General features: G+C 43.8%; 1 protein-coding gene across 4 annotated transcripts in view; it reads left to right on the top strand.

The window, feature by feature from the left end:
* The first annotated feature begins 1,435 nt into the window (after nt 1-1,435).
* Nucleotides 1,436-16,085, top strand: part of BCOR (BCL6 corepressor) — a 79,161-nt gene continuing 64,511 nt past the window's right edge. For all 4 annotated transcript variants that reach the window (XM_058186805.1, XM_058186809.1, XM_058186810.1 and 1 more), the window contains exon 1: nt 1,436-1,914. The gene's annotated coding sequence lies outside the window, so the exon portion shown is untranslated. The remainder of the gene's footprint in view (nt 1,915-16,085) is intronic.

Below are 16,085 nucleotides of genomic sequence, written 5' to 3' on the forward strand. Positions count from 1 at the left end.
AAATTGTACTGAGGGAAGCCGGCGTGCGAAGCGCTCCCCGCGATTTCCACGTCACATAGAAACGTGTTTGGAAATTTCAGAGACTACGGTCTCTGCCTACCGAGCATTGCCTTTCAGAAATCAAACGAAGGGAAACCGTTTGTTATTCCAGAAAGTAGCTGCTGAAAAACGAATGTTTCTCATTACAACAGAAAGGCTTGGGGCAACGGGGCGGGGGCGGAAAGACAGAGCATCCCACGATGGGACAAAAATAGCGAATAGGGAAGACGAGCCAAATGAAGAGCTGTGGGTGCAGAGCCGATTAACAAAACACGGGAGGAGGGAGACGATCGAGGAGAACGACGGTTTGTATGCTTCTGGAGAAGCGAGATAATGGAAAACGGTTCGTTTGAGGGAGACTTAAGTATAGGTTGGAAGGAAGGCAGAGCACACACCGAACTCTTTAAAAAAAGGAGGCCCTGGGAGGCATTTCCGTGGGGGGAGGGGAGCGCGCTGGTCAGAGAAGATGGAAAGTGCAAGGGGGGCATATGGGAAAGGGGTACACTGTGCGTGACAATAGAGCGCGTGGGAGGGGAGGGGAGACAAAGAAACAATCCTTCTGGGGCTCTCGGGGATATGAGAGCAGAAGGAAAAACGTGGCGGTCAGAGAATGGTCTCACCTGGAGGGGGGGGGAACGGCAGGAGGGTAGGAGGCACCGGCTCCCTTAGCAAGGAGAACAAGGATGACTTCTGCGGCATGGGCACTTTTTCCTCGCCGTCATGAAGGCCAAGGGGCAGCTGCGAGCGGCACAAAAAGGTGCTGTGAGAAGGCGGGGGACGCATCCTGAGGCAAGAAGCGGCCGCACTGCTGGGGCGAAAAGGCAAAGCAGCCCGGGCGGCGAGCGCGGCGGTCTAGCGCTGGTGTCTGGCTGCGCCTGCTGCTGGGGCTTTGACAGCTTGGCTAAGCGGAGGGAGAGGAGCTTTATGGTAATTGCAGCTCTCCACTGGCCTTCTGGGTAGCGAGCCGAGCAGGGAGTCTGGAAGGGGGCGGGAGACTTTCCTTTTCAACCTCTCTTGGTCAAAAGGGGAGCGGAGTCTCCTCAGGACGCCCTCAGGCGAAGAAGCAGGCAGGGCGTGTGGAAAGGGGGGTTTGTTGAGACCAGATCAGCCAAGAGAGAAAGAACGAAAAGCCAGGAAACGGAGGCAGGGGGAGAAGTGGAGGAGGAATCAATTAAGAGGAGGAAGCGAAGAGCCTTGGAACAAGAAAAAAGCGAGGCACTCGTCAGTGAGGGGAGAGAGATTCGCTGGGAGAACACGACGGCGGCATTGCCTCTGCTTCTGCTGGCAGCGGCTCCCTGAGTGCTAAGCCCGTGGGGGGAGGAGAGAGAGAAGGGGGCGGGGAGGAGGAGGAGGAGGAGGCCGTGCGCGCGGGGGGGGGGCAGCGTGCAGCAGACGGAGCCCGCTCTCCCAGCGGCAAGGTGAGGAAGAACGGCTTTCCCAGTGGATTAAATCCCCAGAGCCAGCCCAGCCACACACACGCACACTCATAGCCGCCGCCAGGACACGGGCTCTCCGAAGGGAGGGGGAAAGGAGCCTGTAGGCGCCGCCAAGATCAGTCCCGAGAAGCCACAGCAGCAACATGGCGTTACTAAAGCGGAGCCGGAGAACAAGCGGAGGGAGCCCGGCGGGCTGTTGAACTCAGGCGAGGGAAACGCTGGCATTCGGCCTCTCTCCGCCAACCCGGCCCCACCTGCCTCTGGTTAGTTGAGCCGGGGCCAGTTTGTCAGTCTCTGGGGCAACTCCGGCCTCTCGCTTCCGAGGTCGTCAAACTTTTCTCGCTCACCTAGAAAACGGACGCGGCTCGCTCGAAAAGGGACAGGCGACGGCAGCGCTGGACTCTGTGTCCCCGGCAGCGTCTCTGAAGCGGAGACTAAGGTCAGTGATCTTCGCATTGAATGCGCCTCGCGTTTCGCGGAAGCGCCGCGGCGGGCCAGCCACCTGAGGGACCCCAAGCCTGACTCGTCCGAAGAATCTGTCTCCTCGCTTAGACTTCTCGGCTTGTGCTAAAGTAAGACCGAGGCTAGACGTTCTTTTCCTTTCACACCAGGTGTGGCTGGGATGCGTGTAAAGGTGCGCATGAGGGGAAAAAAAAGAAGACAAGCGCGCCTTGCTTGAAGCCTGCCTTTCTAGGGCTGGGATTGTTGCCAGAATTTATTTCAACTTGAAAGGACCCGGAATCCCAGGAGGAAGGCGGAATAGGGAAGATAGGTTAGCAAATCCAGTGGTCGCAGTCTAGATGTCCCCTGGCTGAGAATTGCGGATGGGGTACTCCGGGGACGGTTGTGTCGTGCGGGCTGGCTAGAAGTTTGGAAACAGTTGGGCTGTGAAGCAGTGCGGGGGTGTGTGTGAGCGATGGAGAGACGAGAAAAGAGGAGCTGCCGCTCGCGGTCTGTCTGCTCCAGCAGGAAAGTGGGGGCAGGGAGGGAGAGTTTACGGCGTCTCATTCTCTTTTATCTCTCCGATTTGGAAAGGCCTGTAAAAGCCCCACCTCTGGCAGCCGCCACTTTTCGGCTCCCAGGGGGAAAGGGGAGAGTGGGTGGAGGGGAAAAACGCTCAGAGCTCGATCGAGGAAGCTCAGGGCCCCGGGAAGTATTGCTGGAAAGGCTCTTTGGTTCGTTCTTATGGATCGCTTAGCAGCGGACTAAAAAAGATGAGTGCCGGGAACTGAATAGCGACGTGTGGCTGAGGAAAAAGACTTCTGTATCTCAGTGGGTGTGCTTGTTTTCCTAGGGACTCTTTGAGAAAGCCAGTGGGGACAGTGACTGTTTTTTTCACCGGTGGTTTTCGGGGCCACTGGAGACTCGATTTGGCGGGGTGGGCAGGGAGTATTCCAATGATTGTATTTCGGCTCAAATAATGTGTGAAGAGCGTGGGGCCCAATATAACAGTTGGGAATCTCGCGGATCCGTCGCATCTTCCTTATAGATACGGGCAGTTTAAAAAGTTGTCTGGTAGTCTCCGAGGCAGAGAAAGGGGACAGCAAGATTGTTTGCAATCCCCCTCCCCACTTCCCCATCGACTCAGGGGATGCCAGAGCACCGTGTGTGAGGCCCGTAGCTCCTTTTTATCTCGCCCAGCTGCTTCGGGGGCAATCTTTCGCTTGTGACGCTTCGCTCACCTTCCGTGCTGGCATGCTGGCTACATCTCAAACTCACAAGAGCTAGGTACGTCGGCGGCTCCAGAAAGCGGGCTGGGTCGAGAGGAATGTTTTACCACCGCAGTAGGATTTTGGCAAAATTTGCGTTTTATTTTAATGGCGATCGCCCAGGAGCCTGTTTCCGCATTATTCTTCTAACGATCCTCCCTCTGGGGTTTCCGTCTGTTCCGTGGAAGCCTGTGGCTTTGTGTTTCCTTTCTCTGAAAAAGACGCTGACGGAAGGACGACCTGTGCCGAATCCAGCTCTGTCAAGGTTTTCTGAACTTTTGCCTGCTCGAGGCTCCTTGTAAAGGAGGCCCAGGGCAAAGGGATCCCTGAGCGGGGCCCCTCGAAGTCTATCTGCCGACCAAGATAAGCGGGATTTCACTCCCACCCCCTTACGTGAGAAGACGCCAAACGCCCTTATAGCCTCTCTCTGGGGCGTTGGGGACAGAGCCTACAGGTCAAAACCAGCTGTATTAGCATTCATCCTTAGCAAATGGATCCTCCTTTCCCTTATGTGCCTATTTTCATGCTGTTAAGTCCCATTTCTAAACACTATTTGTTCGCTGGTTATCAACTTTGTTTTGAAAATACTGTAGTCGCACCAACAGGCTTGTCCTGTTGGTGCGATGCCCTCAAGATAGGGATAATAATTTTCAAACCATTTCCCTTATTATAGCAAAGCAGTAGAACTGCTCTAGAGAACTAGGAAAATTGTGCTTATTCTTAAGTCTCTCCTTCAACCCACTTTTACAAGTCATGTATGTGTTTCCGTGGATGGTGGTCGGTTTGTTTAACTGCGAACAAGGAAACAAACCCTTACTTGATTTTAAGAGGGCTGTAAAGAAAGGGGTTAATTTTTTTCCTCCCCCACACTCTGGACCTGGGCTTAAATTCAGGAGAGTTGTCAGAATTAGTGGTGCGTTTCTCCACAGTATCCTTGACAAAGAGTGGTGCAAGGCACTGTATGTTCCCCACCCATGGCAGAATTTACCATCTAGTTCACACCATACAAGCTACCTTGTTTCGAAATAGGGATGGCGATCCCAAGAAACTGAATCTGTGGGCTAAACCTCTTCGAGGCGCGGATTAAATTTGGGGATGCCTGGGAGGCCTAGATTCTAATCTATTCTTACCCCACTCCACTCATTTGATTTATTATATTTGAATGAGCCCAACCTTCTTCCCGTTCGGTTACAGAATAGGAACAGAAAGGAATGGTGAGTCTCTGGCGATTGTTAAAAAAAGCAGGCAATATCCCATTTGTCTGGCACGAAGGTGGACATTTTCTAAGCGTTCTTTGGGGCTGGTGGGGCAGACAATTTCTTTATCCTTCTCCCTTTCTCGAAGGTGAGGTAGAATAATCGAGAGGGGAAAAAAGAGGCTTTTTCCCGGTATTGTTTCGGCCGCCTATGATAGATCGGTCTAGACAGCCGTTCAGGCTTCTTCTGAGCGAAAGAACCGGAGCCTGAAAAGGGAGTGTGGGGGAGACTCAGAAGAAAAGGTCAGCACGTTATTCGGTGCTTGAGAATGGGTGTTGTTAACCCTTCACGGGTCAAGGCCCTAACTCAATTTTTGTGCGTTAAAAGAATAGATCAGGTTAGTCAGTGGCTATGATCGTGTGCTTTTTTAGGGCAGATCATAGTGAACTCATAAGTTGCTCACCCTTGTTATCTAAATGCCTGGTGAATATCATTATCCCATCTCCTTTTCAAGGCGAGTGCCAGAGCTTTCAGTTCCCAAAAGTTTCCTCTTGTTAGGGAACTCCGCTGAGCCCGCTTAACCCCATGTCCTGGTGGTGCAGAGGCAGACAAATACAGAGGAGCCCTAGACAAACCAGACGTGGAGGAGGGAGCATCAAGCTGGAGAACGACAGATCACTTTTCCCCAGGATGGAGTGTGTATGTGTGTGCGCGCGCGTGTGTCTGACATAAAAGGACAAAGCTCAGCCAGAGAGCTCTCCGGGCAAAGATCTCTCGGCAAACAACCTTCGGAGCAGAATCCAGTTTCCTTTTTCAACTGCGGTGGTGGGTGGGGTTTGGAAAGTAGGGAAACGCGTCGGTCAGGACTGACTTTGTTTCACACTGCTGCTGGGTTGGCTGGCTTCTTTATATTTGTTTCATACAAACGGACCAACCCAGGCATAAACTCACCCTCCGCTGCCTTGAGGCGCTTTAGACTTGCCTGCAGACTCAGAGGGTAAATAGTGGTTCTGACTCTGCGAGCACGCCTCGATTTATGCTTTATTTTCTGAGATCAGGGAAGGGGGAACGGGGAGACTACGTTAACGCCAAGCCACTCTCGGAGGAATACAAACGCTCATCCTTTCCGATGAACCGTCCCCCCCACTCGGCGTCCCTCGGGTCGCAGACCCTTTCTCAGCCCCGGGGAAAGCTGATTTGCTTTGGATTTGCCCTGCAGCGCGGATCAGCTTTTTTTTTTTTTTCTCTTTGTCTGGAGCTCAGACTCCCGGCGCTCCAGCCCTCTCTGGAAAGGTTCCCGATGAGGAGTCCACGCAGAGCCAAGCAGGCAGCTCGGCAGTTCTTTGCACGTCACATCTAAATACATCGGTAATTAGATGGAAGCACCGCCGGAAATGATAGATTGGCTGCATAGCTAATAGGGACGAGGACAAATAAAGCTTACAGCGCCTCTTCCCCCTCCCCCGAATAAGTGGGCCCCTGGAAATCAAGCCCAAGATCTGGAGCGAGAACTGAAATTACACGTCTTGTGTTTTACGGCTGTAATCAACCAAACAGATGAGAGTCTCGGTTGCTCCCCTGCTGCAAGCAGTTCTTGAACGTGTTTGCTGCAGGGAGGTGGGAGGAGGGAACTCGGGAGTCTTTTCAAAATCCTCTGGGTGTCTGCTAGCTAAATATATACACCTAGGAGAAAAGCGGGAGTGGCGGGTGCACGAGAAAGAATCCGATCAATTAATGGAACCTCAGACCTGTGTCTTCATTCCCCGAACTCGCACTGAAGCCGAGGTTAAGCACCCTTATGGAAATTAATGGGTGTCGATGCAGAGATGTCAAGATTCTTCTAGCTCTGAGGCGCAGGAATAAAATACTAGCATTTGGGGGCCATCCATCCAAAATTACGGGTGCCTCATCTTAAACGGTAGCGACCACCATGAGTACCGCCGATTTCAGGAGTTGGGACTTCTGGAAGTTGTCTTCTGTTAGCTCCCTGCTACTTCGGCCTGTCCTTTCCTTCAGTCATGGTTCTTTACATTTATATAGCGCTTGACATGCCTTTTACTCTAGAGAATGTGGCCGCTTAAGCAGATTCTTGCTAACTACGAGCATTCAGTGACTTTATTGTGCTTAAAATAGCTCTTCCCTGCCCCCATTCCTTTCAGCTTCTGATGTAAAACCCACTGTTGACATTACTGCAGGCTTCCTATTTCAAAGCAGAAGGGTTGAAAAGGAACCATGATGATGCAGGGGTGATTTTAAAAAGATTTTTAATTGCACCTTTATTATTTTTTATGAATAACTCAAAGTAGCAAACAATACTTCTTCCTCTTCCTATATTCCTCATAACATCATCTCTTAGGCTGACAGAGTATGATTGGCCCTTCGTGTCTATGGAAGAATTTAGAACTCACAATTTTTGAAGGGATTATCTGTTTCAGAAAATGTGGACAAAAGCCATTTTATACTATTATTTGAGAGATAGTACCTATCAATTGCTATGTTTTTGTGTCAGTCATTAAAAACAAACAGAACAAATTCTTCTACAAATATGTTAAAGATAGCTCCCCTTTCAAAATTCTGGTTGTATTATTCTCACAGAGGACTAATCACTCAGTCCAGCACAAGTAGTTTGGAAAAGGGTGTTCTAACCTACTTCAGGAAAGTTGTCTGCAATGAGGACAAATTAGACCAGTGTTATGCTCTGCCTGAGTTTAGAGGAAGGGTGGAGTATGAAGGTGACAAATAAATGAATTTGTCTTGTAAGATTGCTTATCAGTCCTAAAGTGCACACCTCAGTAAAAGGGTGTGGGTATGAAGTAAAAAACACAGGACCTCCCCCCCACCCAAGTGGTGCATTATGTCATCTAACCAAACATTAGGCTGTTCATTGATTCTTTCTGTTCTGGCCAGGGTTTCTAAGCTTTCAAGTTGTACTCAGGTTTATTAACTAGAACGAAGGAAAGACCATAAACTTATTTTCCTTTGATGGAGTTCCTCCTTTACATTGTAACAGTGGCAAGATTTATAGGACATTAACACACACTCATTTCAGCTGATTTTGGGGGGAGGCACTCTGGGCTTTATAATTTGAGCCTATAGATTGAGCTCATATTGCTGCTAAGCCATGCTTAACCTTGGTTTATTGAATTAATTACAACTGGCTGGGTTGGTTGCATTGCTGTCATAAACCATGGTTTACAAATTCAGTGACTGAGTTGCTATAACACACCAAGCTACTACCTTAACATACTGTGTGAACATGGTCATAATATCACTTGAGTTTAATGAAGCTTACTTCCAGATGACTTGTGAATTATTTCTGGGGATTCACTTATGCAAGCTGCTTTTAGTATCTGACTGAGTGTTGTATCTTAAAATTATGGAATGCCAGTCAATTATGTTTATTTGCGAAAGCATGGCATGATTTAGTTTTAGTCCAGTAGGTTGATGAAGAGTCTCAGTTATCCAGGTAGAGTTGTTTGGAAGTTGAGTCATGGCAACTGAACTTCTTGTTGGTTCAAAACATTTAGCTGGTTATCTAAGTAGCTTCTTCAGTCTGACCAAATACCCCAATTTAGTCCAATGTATAAATCCAGTTTGTGTGTGCCCTGCAGGGTTATGCACTCAAAAAAGGACCCTCTTTGTTAAGAGCTGATTTCAAGAACATTTTTTAAAAATTCTATGAGAATTGATTATGTTAAGTAGTTTGCCTAAGACCACCTACACTGTTCCTAAGGAAGATGGGATTTTGCCTAGTTGGTCATTAATTTGTTCATTTTGGATGCTAGGTTGTGGGGATTTTCTGGATTAGTTTTATGCACAGCAATCCTGCAGGAACTGCTACTCTAATTTGATTTATACCACAGCTATGTATTTCCAGTCTAAGCCACTTCACCTTCAGTTTTTCTTTCCAGACAGGCTACACAATAGCAATGCACACATTCACCTTCAGTGCTTGATGTGCATAGGGAAAGGAAAAAAGAGTGGGCATTTTTCTTCCCAACCCATCCCCTTCAGCAATCTAACCACTTAAATAGATCAAGCAGATTCCTTCCTGAGAGCCTGATTAACATCCTTTTGCTGTATCAATGGATGGCTGTGGGGATCTGATGCAAGAATCCTCTCGAAGTATGGAGCAGAGGCCTCATTTGCAGATGGGGGGGGTGTTTCCTCAGTACTGACTTAATTTAATCCTCTTGTTCTTCCACCAAACAAGGCCTTAGTCCTGAACCTTTAGTAAGCTATGGAAGGGATCTTTCTAGGCAGAAGTTAATGAATGTTTCACAAGGGTTCCTCTGGCATGTACAGTGCCTGTCTTAATGGATGAGCTGACTTAACAGCAGAAAGCAAAGAGGCCACCAGTTTGTAGATGACATTCCCTCCCCCCTCTGAAATTACATTCTCTTGAAGAAGTCCCCTCCCCCGCATGTATTAGCTTGGTACCCAAAGCATTTTTTTACTTTCCTTCCTTTAAAAAAATTATAAAATTATAATCATAGAGAAACTTATATAGAAGATTCTTTGCCCTAAATGTATAAAGTATTGAATGGCAGGGAACAAGGATAATATCTTATTTCTTGATCTTTATGCTTATAAAGATCAAAATATACCAAAATAAATACATAATGTATTGTCCATTATATCCAATGTGACGCAATGTGCTAGGAAAAGGTTGCATAGAAGATGATCCTTCAACAGCATGAAATATAAGTTTGTGATATGCAAGACAGTTTTGAGCATAATTTTACTGTGTACCACAAGCTCCTGATACTGTTTTGTAGAAGAAGGACAATGATCAGTTTACATTGACCTGGGGCTCGGTAAGCTTTTAGATGGTAATTGCCATATTAATTTGCATGCCAAAAAGAGGGAAATCTGCTAAAATTAAATACTGCAAGCTAAATTAAACTAGATTTAATGTTGAGGTACAAATGCTAAAAGACTTGTTAACTCAATCTGCTGGTCTTCAGTTTTCAGAACTATAAAACTTGGAGGTGATGGGTGGCTCTCCCATTGCCTTGAACATTATCTTGCATAGCTCTACAAAGACTAGAAATATATGGTGATTCCATAATCACTGTCCAATGTGTGTGACTCTCTATTAATTGAAAGGAAATGCTAAAATGTTCTGGTTTCCGGAAGACAAATGCTGGGTTTTAATTTAATAAGATAATTAAAAAAAAGAGAAACACAGATTCTGGCAGCATCAGCAGTCCTGGAAACTAGTACAGAGAGTTGAGTGAAGTTAGAAGACCATTTGGGGAAGGTTATGATTTTGCACCATACCACATTTCCACAGAAGAAAGCCTTCTGCACATTTTGAATTTATCTAATGTAATAGTTGGCAGAAAATTCAGAGAAAGAAACTCATTTTCTCCTAACCTGTTTCTTGCATTGTTTAAAAGTCATGCAAAGTAATCTACTGCAAGAGAGTCCACTCTCTGTATTAGAAGCCTCTGCTTGCAAATGTTTCTACTGAAACATATTATGAAAATTAGCTCCTATGCTACAGTGACATTTCCTCTCAATGAACTGTGCACAGGATTGCACCCTTTATATCTAATTGCCCAGCTAAGGCTATCATCCTATGCAGAACTGTTTGAACAAACATGAGTGAATACAAAATGATTGGCTTTTGAGTTAGGGTTAGGGTTATCTCCATCAGATAGAGAAGGGGCTAGCATTTTACATGCAGCACTAGATCATAAAACACATTTCTTGGACATAAAGTTAGAAGCTTCTGTTCCAGTCTAATATGTTGATTTAGTTTACCATGGTTTTTGTAGTTATAACCTTGTCATTTGAAAATATTTTGTTATTTTGAAGTTATATAGCTATCACAAAGATTCTGTGTTAGCTAAAGTTATATATGTACGTGTAAGACTTTGGTTACTGGTTTTATATATATATTTCACTGGTGCAGTTACAGTGTTATACTGTGGGTTTAACTGCACCAATAAGAAACCATCAGACTTTATCATTTCAGCAAAGCAGTACCTATCTATATTTATTTCAAAAGAAACAGATGTTTAACTAGGGCACAGCTCCAGTGATTATGAATAAAATCAATTTCTCACAGAGAAATACAATTGCAATTGAAGAGATTTAGATACAGTTTTTAGAAGTTCTTAAAAGTGAAAAAAAAGTTGTGTTTTTCATTAAACAAGGTGTCCCCAACCCCTGGGCCATGGCCCACTGTTCAGAACTGGACTGCATAACTGGTAGGTTAGCATGTGTGTGTGTGCATAGTTCCACTTGCACAAGCGGCAGGCATTCATACTCATGCACACAGCTTCATTTGTGTGAGCAGCGTGTACATGCACCCACTGTTTGTGCACATGGAGCTGCGCGCGCTTGTGTGAGCCTGCCACTTACACAAAACATCCTGTCTCCCTCCCCTCCAAGCTGCCAAGCTGGAAAGATTGGGGACTGCTGCATTATACTACACTGTTTCATTGAATATATTGTATACAGGTAGTTCTTGACTTACGGCAGTTCATCAATGACCATTGGTAATTATAATGGTATTGAAGAAAACAACTTACAATCCCTGTCCAAAGTTACTCCTGCTGTAGCACCCTCGTAATCACAAAACAAAATCTGAAAATTTGGTAATCTGCCCACCAGTGGTGAAATTTAGCCGGCTCTATCCGGATTGCGCGATCTGGTAGCGTCAGTGGCGGGACGCTCCACCCACCCGCATGGATGTCATCACGTCCCATTTTTGACCCACTGTGCATGTGTGGAGGAGGTGCGCACTCTCACATTTGCGAACCAGTAGCGAATGTAAGTGAATATCTCCCTGCTATCCACTCTTATGACTGACAGCAGAGACACAGCAGTGCCCTCTCTCTCCTCCCCTCCCAATCCTGCTTCACTGGGTCCCTCCAAGACCTGGTCCCTCCAGGTCTTGGGCCTGCTTTCCACCCTGCTGGGTTCCATACCCTCCTCCATGTCACCCATCATGGCTTGATCACTTACCTTTTCCTTAGATTTTCCTTCACATGGCCTTCCTACATGGAGATTGCACCTGGGAAGGAAAGCTGGCTAATCCGTTCCTTAGCCTCCCTATACAGTATGGAGGCTATGTGGCACATCTTGGAAGTTGGCCAGGATGTCATTCAAAATGGCCACAATTTTGCTCTCAAACTGGGGTCCACTTCCGTGACAGAGCTATTTGACCTCTGTGTAGAAGGCCATGTGGCAGGTTGGCTGTTTTACAAAGGAAATCTATGAAAAAGACAAGTGACCAAGCCATGACAGGAGGTGGAGATGAGGGTATAAGACTCAATGTGGTAGAAAGTGGAGGCCCAGGCCAGTCTGCAGGCTCACATTGGCCTGCCCAAGGGCTCCTAAGGCCTTCCTCACCCAGAGGCAATCTGTGCTCTGCTTTATGACCTGCAATGTCTCTTAACCATCACAATGGGGAAAGCATAGATTTTGACCATAGATTAAGCAAAGCAATCACATGGGTGCCTCCCTTAATAACTAATATTATTTAGAACCATAATAGACATATTCATTTACATCTGTAAGTCAAGCACCTCCTGTAATAAGATCGTCTAGAGCCATGATGGTGAACTTATGGCACGCGTGCCAGAGGTGGCACATAGAGCCCTCTCTACTGGCACACGTGCTGTCACTCCAAGTCAGATCTCGTTTCTTTCATGAACTTCTGGCATTTCTTTCATGAGTTTTTGTTTCCCTGCAAACGACAAAACAGAAGCTCATGAAAGAAAAAGATCTTACCTCTCGCTGTGCTGCCAGTGTTGGGATGCCCCACCTCCCACCCGCCAGCTGGTCTTTGGGTCTCTGCTGCGCACATGCACATGTCCATGCATGTGTGAGTTCACGCACACCTTTCAGTTTGGGCATGCATGTGCACAGTTTGGGCACTCAGTGCCTAAAAGGTTTGCCATCACTGGTCTAGAGAGAAACATGCTTTTCTGGAAATAAGCTGTACTTTGCAACCTAATGTCTGCTTCCTTAGAAGTAAGTTCAATTAAAATTCTAGGAGACTGTTACGAAGAACAGCTTCATTCTAAGAAATGTGAGTTTTTAAAAACATCACTTATAATAATCTGAATAGGTAACACTGCAGTTATTGAAAGTATATGATACAGATTTATGGAAATACAGATATTCCTTGACTTACAACCATAATCGAGCCCAAAATTTCTCTTGCTAAATGAGACAGTTGTTAAATTAGTTTTGTCTCATTTTACAACCTTTCTTGCCACAGTTCTTACATGAATTACTGCAGTTGTTAAATTAGTAACATGGTTCTTAAGTGAATCTGGCTTCCCCATTGACTTTGCTTGTCAGAATATCACGAAAGGTGATCACATGGCCCCAGGCCACTGCAGCAGTTATAAATATGAGTCAGTTGTCTAGCATCTGAATTTTGATTATGTGACCATGGAGATGCAATGGTTCTAAGTGTGAAAAATGGTCATAAGTCATTTTTTTCAATGCCTTCAAACTGTCACTAAATGAAGTGTTGTAAGTTGAATACTATCTGTAGTGTTTTTCTTCACATTGCAAGAACAAAAAAATCTGAAGACAATTAGAATTTGAACATTCTACATCAGTACAAAAATGAGATATTATATACACTACTTGTATCAAGATTATAGCTTAATTCCTGATGTGCAGACTCAGGATTCAAATTTCATACAATGCTCTTTTTTCTGGAAATCAGCAGATTGTTGCCCTGAAAAAATCTAGAAAGAGATTTTTAGTGCTTCCAGCTTCTCAAGCAGCTGGTGTTTAGTAGAATCTTTTAAAAAGCAATTTAAGCAAGTTGCTTCCACACATTAAGTACATGTTTTATGAAATATGGCAAAAAAGTTTTACACATTTCAGAGTAATGGTTTTCACACAATTAAAATCCTATGCAATTTAGACTTCTGTAAATACAACTGTATTAATGGAGGATTCTCATGAGAATGATTCTATACATATGAATGGTAGGAAAGTAGATCAACTGGCAACACCAAGAGTGAAGCTCCATAGAATGGTATTGTTCCACATGTACACATTGTGTTAGCCAGTTTAGATAATACCCATATACTGATGTGACCATACTTATATATCATTTTCCAAATAAAGCAAAATCACAAATTGTATAGATGAAGTCAAAGTGATTTTGCACACTGGCTGACTTAGCTTTATTACTGAATAGTCTGCTATGAACCTAATATCTCTTTCCTGGTTGGTTGTCAGATTGACTTCTTTATATGCAATTATGATTTTTAATCTAAGTGTTTTGCATTTATTTGTAAAGTTTATTGATTTATATTGAATTTTGTTTCCTCAGGTCATCCTCTCTGATTATTAGAATTTAACTATAGTATAATAGGTAAGGTAGTTTATCCTGGCCTTCATATAAAGTATGAATATTTTAAATAGCCCCATCTCATACTATTTTCATCTGAGAATGTTTAATCCTAGGTAAGATTTCACCAACTATTAATCCTACAAAATACTTGTATTAGATTAGAAATCTCTTTCCAGCTTCTAGTAAGAAATACACCTAGATCCTCATAAGAGCTTGTGGAATGGGATGAACTTGCTAAAGCAGCTCAAGCATTTCATTTTAATATAAACTCTTTTGGTAACACTTCTTCATCAAAAATGGTCCATTTTAATGTAAGTATAAACATGAAATTGTATAGCTATAAAATGACACAAGTAATAACATTAAAAACCAACAAAAAATAAAACCAAAATAATGCTTAGCTTGATAATATCTCAGAAATTTACCTCTCCCTCTTCCATCCAAAATCAGAGATGGATATTTATTAAGTATCTTCCATGGTGAACTTATTTAGGCTAGGTTCATATAATATGCTAAGGTACAATGGAGTTCAATTTTGGCTTATAATTTTTATGAGCCCATTTGGTTTTGCAAATGATAAGCCAATGCAATGCTATGTTAGTTCTTAATTAAACACATCAGAAATAAGCAAACCATGATTGAGCACAATGTGTAGATTAGATCGTATACTCCATAACATTTATCATAATTTCTTCTTTTGCATTTTTGCTATATAAAGTTCTAAATCAGTGAACTGAAGACAACTCATTTACCTCAGGGAGACTTCCCAGTATAAATACATTGAATTGCACTCCCCCCCCCCATTTCCAACACATATAGTGCACTTTAAAGTGGGTGCACTTTATGTTTTTGACATTTGCTTCTGAGTAACTGTTCTTGCTTGCCTTAAATGCATTTTAATTTGGAGTTGAATTGTTAGTTTTATTATTCCTGATTAAGAAAAAATATTTTTAAAAAATACACTTTCATCTTTCTTTCCCTGATACTGCTATTTAATAAACTGACATTTCGTTAGATGTTTGGAATTCTTTCTAATCTTTGGCAGGAATAGTGGCTGTATTTGCAGGATAGCACTGGATCACAAACTACATTACACTGAAGGGTAATGTGTTGTGTATCAGCTTGGCTGACATGCGTTAGCTCAGTGTTGCCAGAAAATCAGCTTAAATTTAGTTAACCACAAGTGCCTTGTGCAAATGTAAAGATGAGTTGGTAACCTTGTAAATCAAACTAGAGTACAATTTACTCTAGGTTTTTTTTTTTTTTTTGCAATTTACATTAGAAGCTTGTCTACAATTGTCTGTATCCATACTTGGAAATACCTCAATAAACTCAGGATTTACTTTCAAACCAGACTATCTCATGTTTAGAAAGTTGGAAGGGAAAATAGTAAAAATAAATGTAATGAAATGTGTTTGGTAGAGAAAGAGGGAGATAGTGTGTTTCAAAAATATACTTTTGCAGTGAAATATATTTTTAAAAATAAGAATTTGAAACATTAAGAGTAAATGGATAATTTGAAAGTCACAATTGGGTGATTAAACTCCCCTGAAATGCAGAATCTATAGTTGCAATGAAAAACCAAATGTAGGAGCTTAAAAGTGTTTAAGTAACTGTCAAAGCTTTGTTTTTCAAATCCCAGTTTCCTTAGTGCTTTCTATGAGCCTAGGGCTGAAATTCTGTTGAACCAGGGATTGTTAAATTTGGAAACACATTAAAACAGCAAAACAAAAGACTGAGAGGAGTTAGAAGGTCTGGCTAGGCATCCCTTCAAGTTCAGAAATCCTCAGAGCAGGAAGTGACTGACTCCATTCCCTCTTTCAGTCATAGTTCCTGTGATCTCCATCTCTTTTTCCTCTGGTTGCTTCTTGGCCCAGTTCATTATGTGGCTGTGGGTTCCGCTTGGTCTTACCCAAGAATCTGCACCCCTTCCTGCCAGCTCCTTCCTAATCATTTCTGGAGACCCAGCAATCATGCTCTTAAAGGAAGAAAACATTGCTTTGGAGCAGGATGATATTTGGTCAATCTTGCTAGCTTTGTTTTGAGCGCTATATAGAATTGAATCATGTTTGGGTCTGTGCCATTTGTATTGTGGGGCAAAAGCAGATGACCAGTTCATTCAGTTACTTTAATGATGGGGAATTGATCTGAGTGGAGCAAATTGTACGTATTTCTCATAGATCCTATGCATTTCTGATTCCAGATGCTATAAAATGTTGAGTGTCCCCAACCTAGGAGTATCTGATTGTAACACATTGAAAAGTACTGAACTCAAAGAGACTTTTTATCAAGGAAGCATAGCTGGGGATTGCCTTGAGAGACAGTTTCTTTGCAAATGAACAAATTATGAAGTAGCTGTGTCTGCTTT

The sequence above is a fragment of the Ahaetulla prasina genome, chromosome 5 (genome assembly GCF_028640845.1).
Source record: "Ahaetulla prasina isolate Xishuangbanna chromosome 5, ASM2864084v1, whole genome shotgun sequence".
Taxonomy (NCBI): domain Eukaryota; kingdom Metazoa; phylum Chordata; class Lepidosauria; order Squamata; family Colubridae; genus Ahaetulla; species Ahaetulla prasina.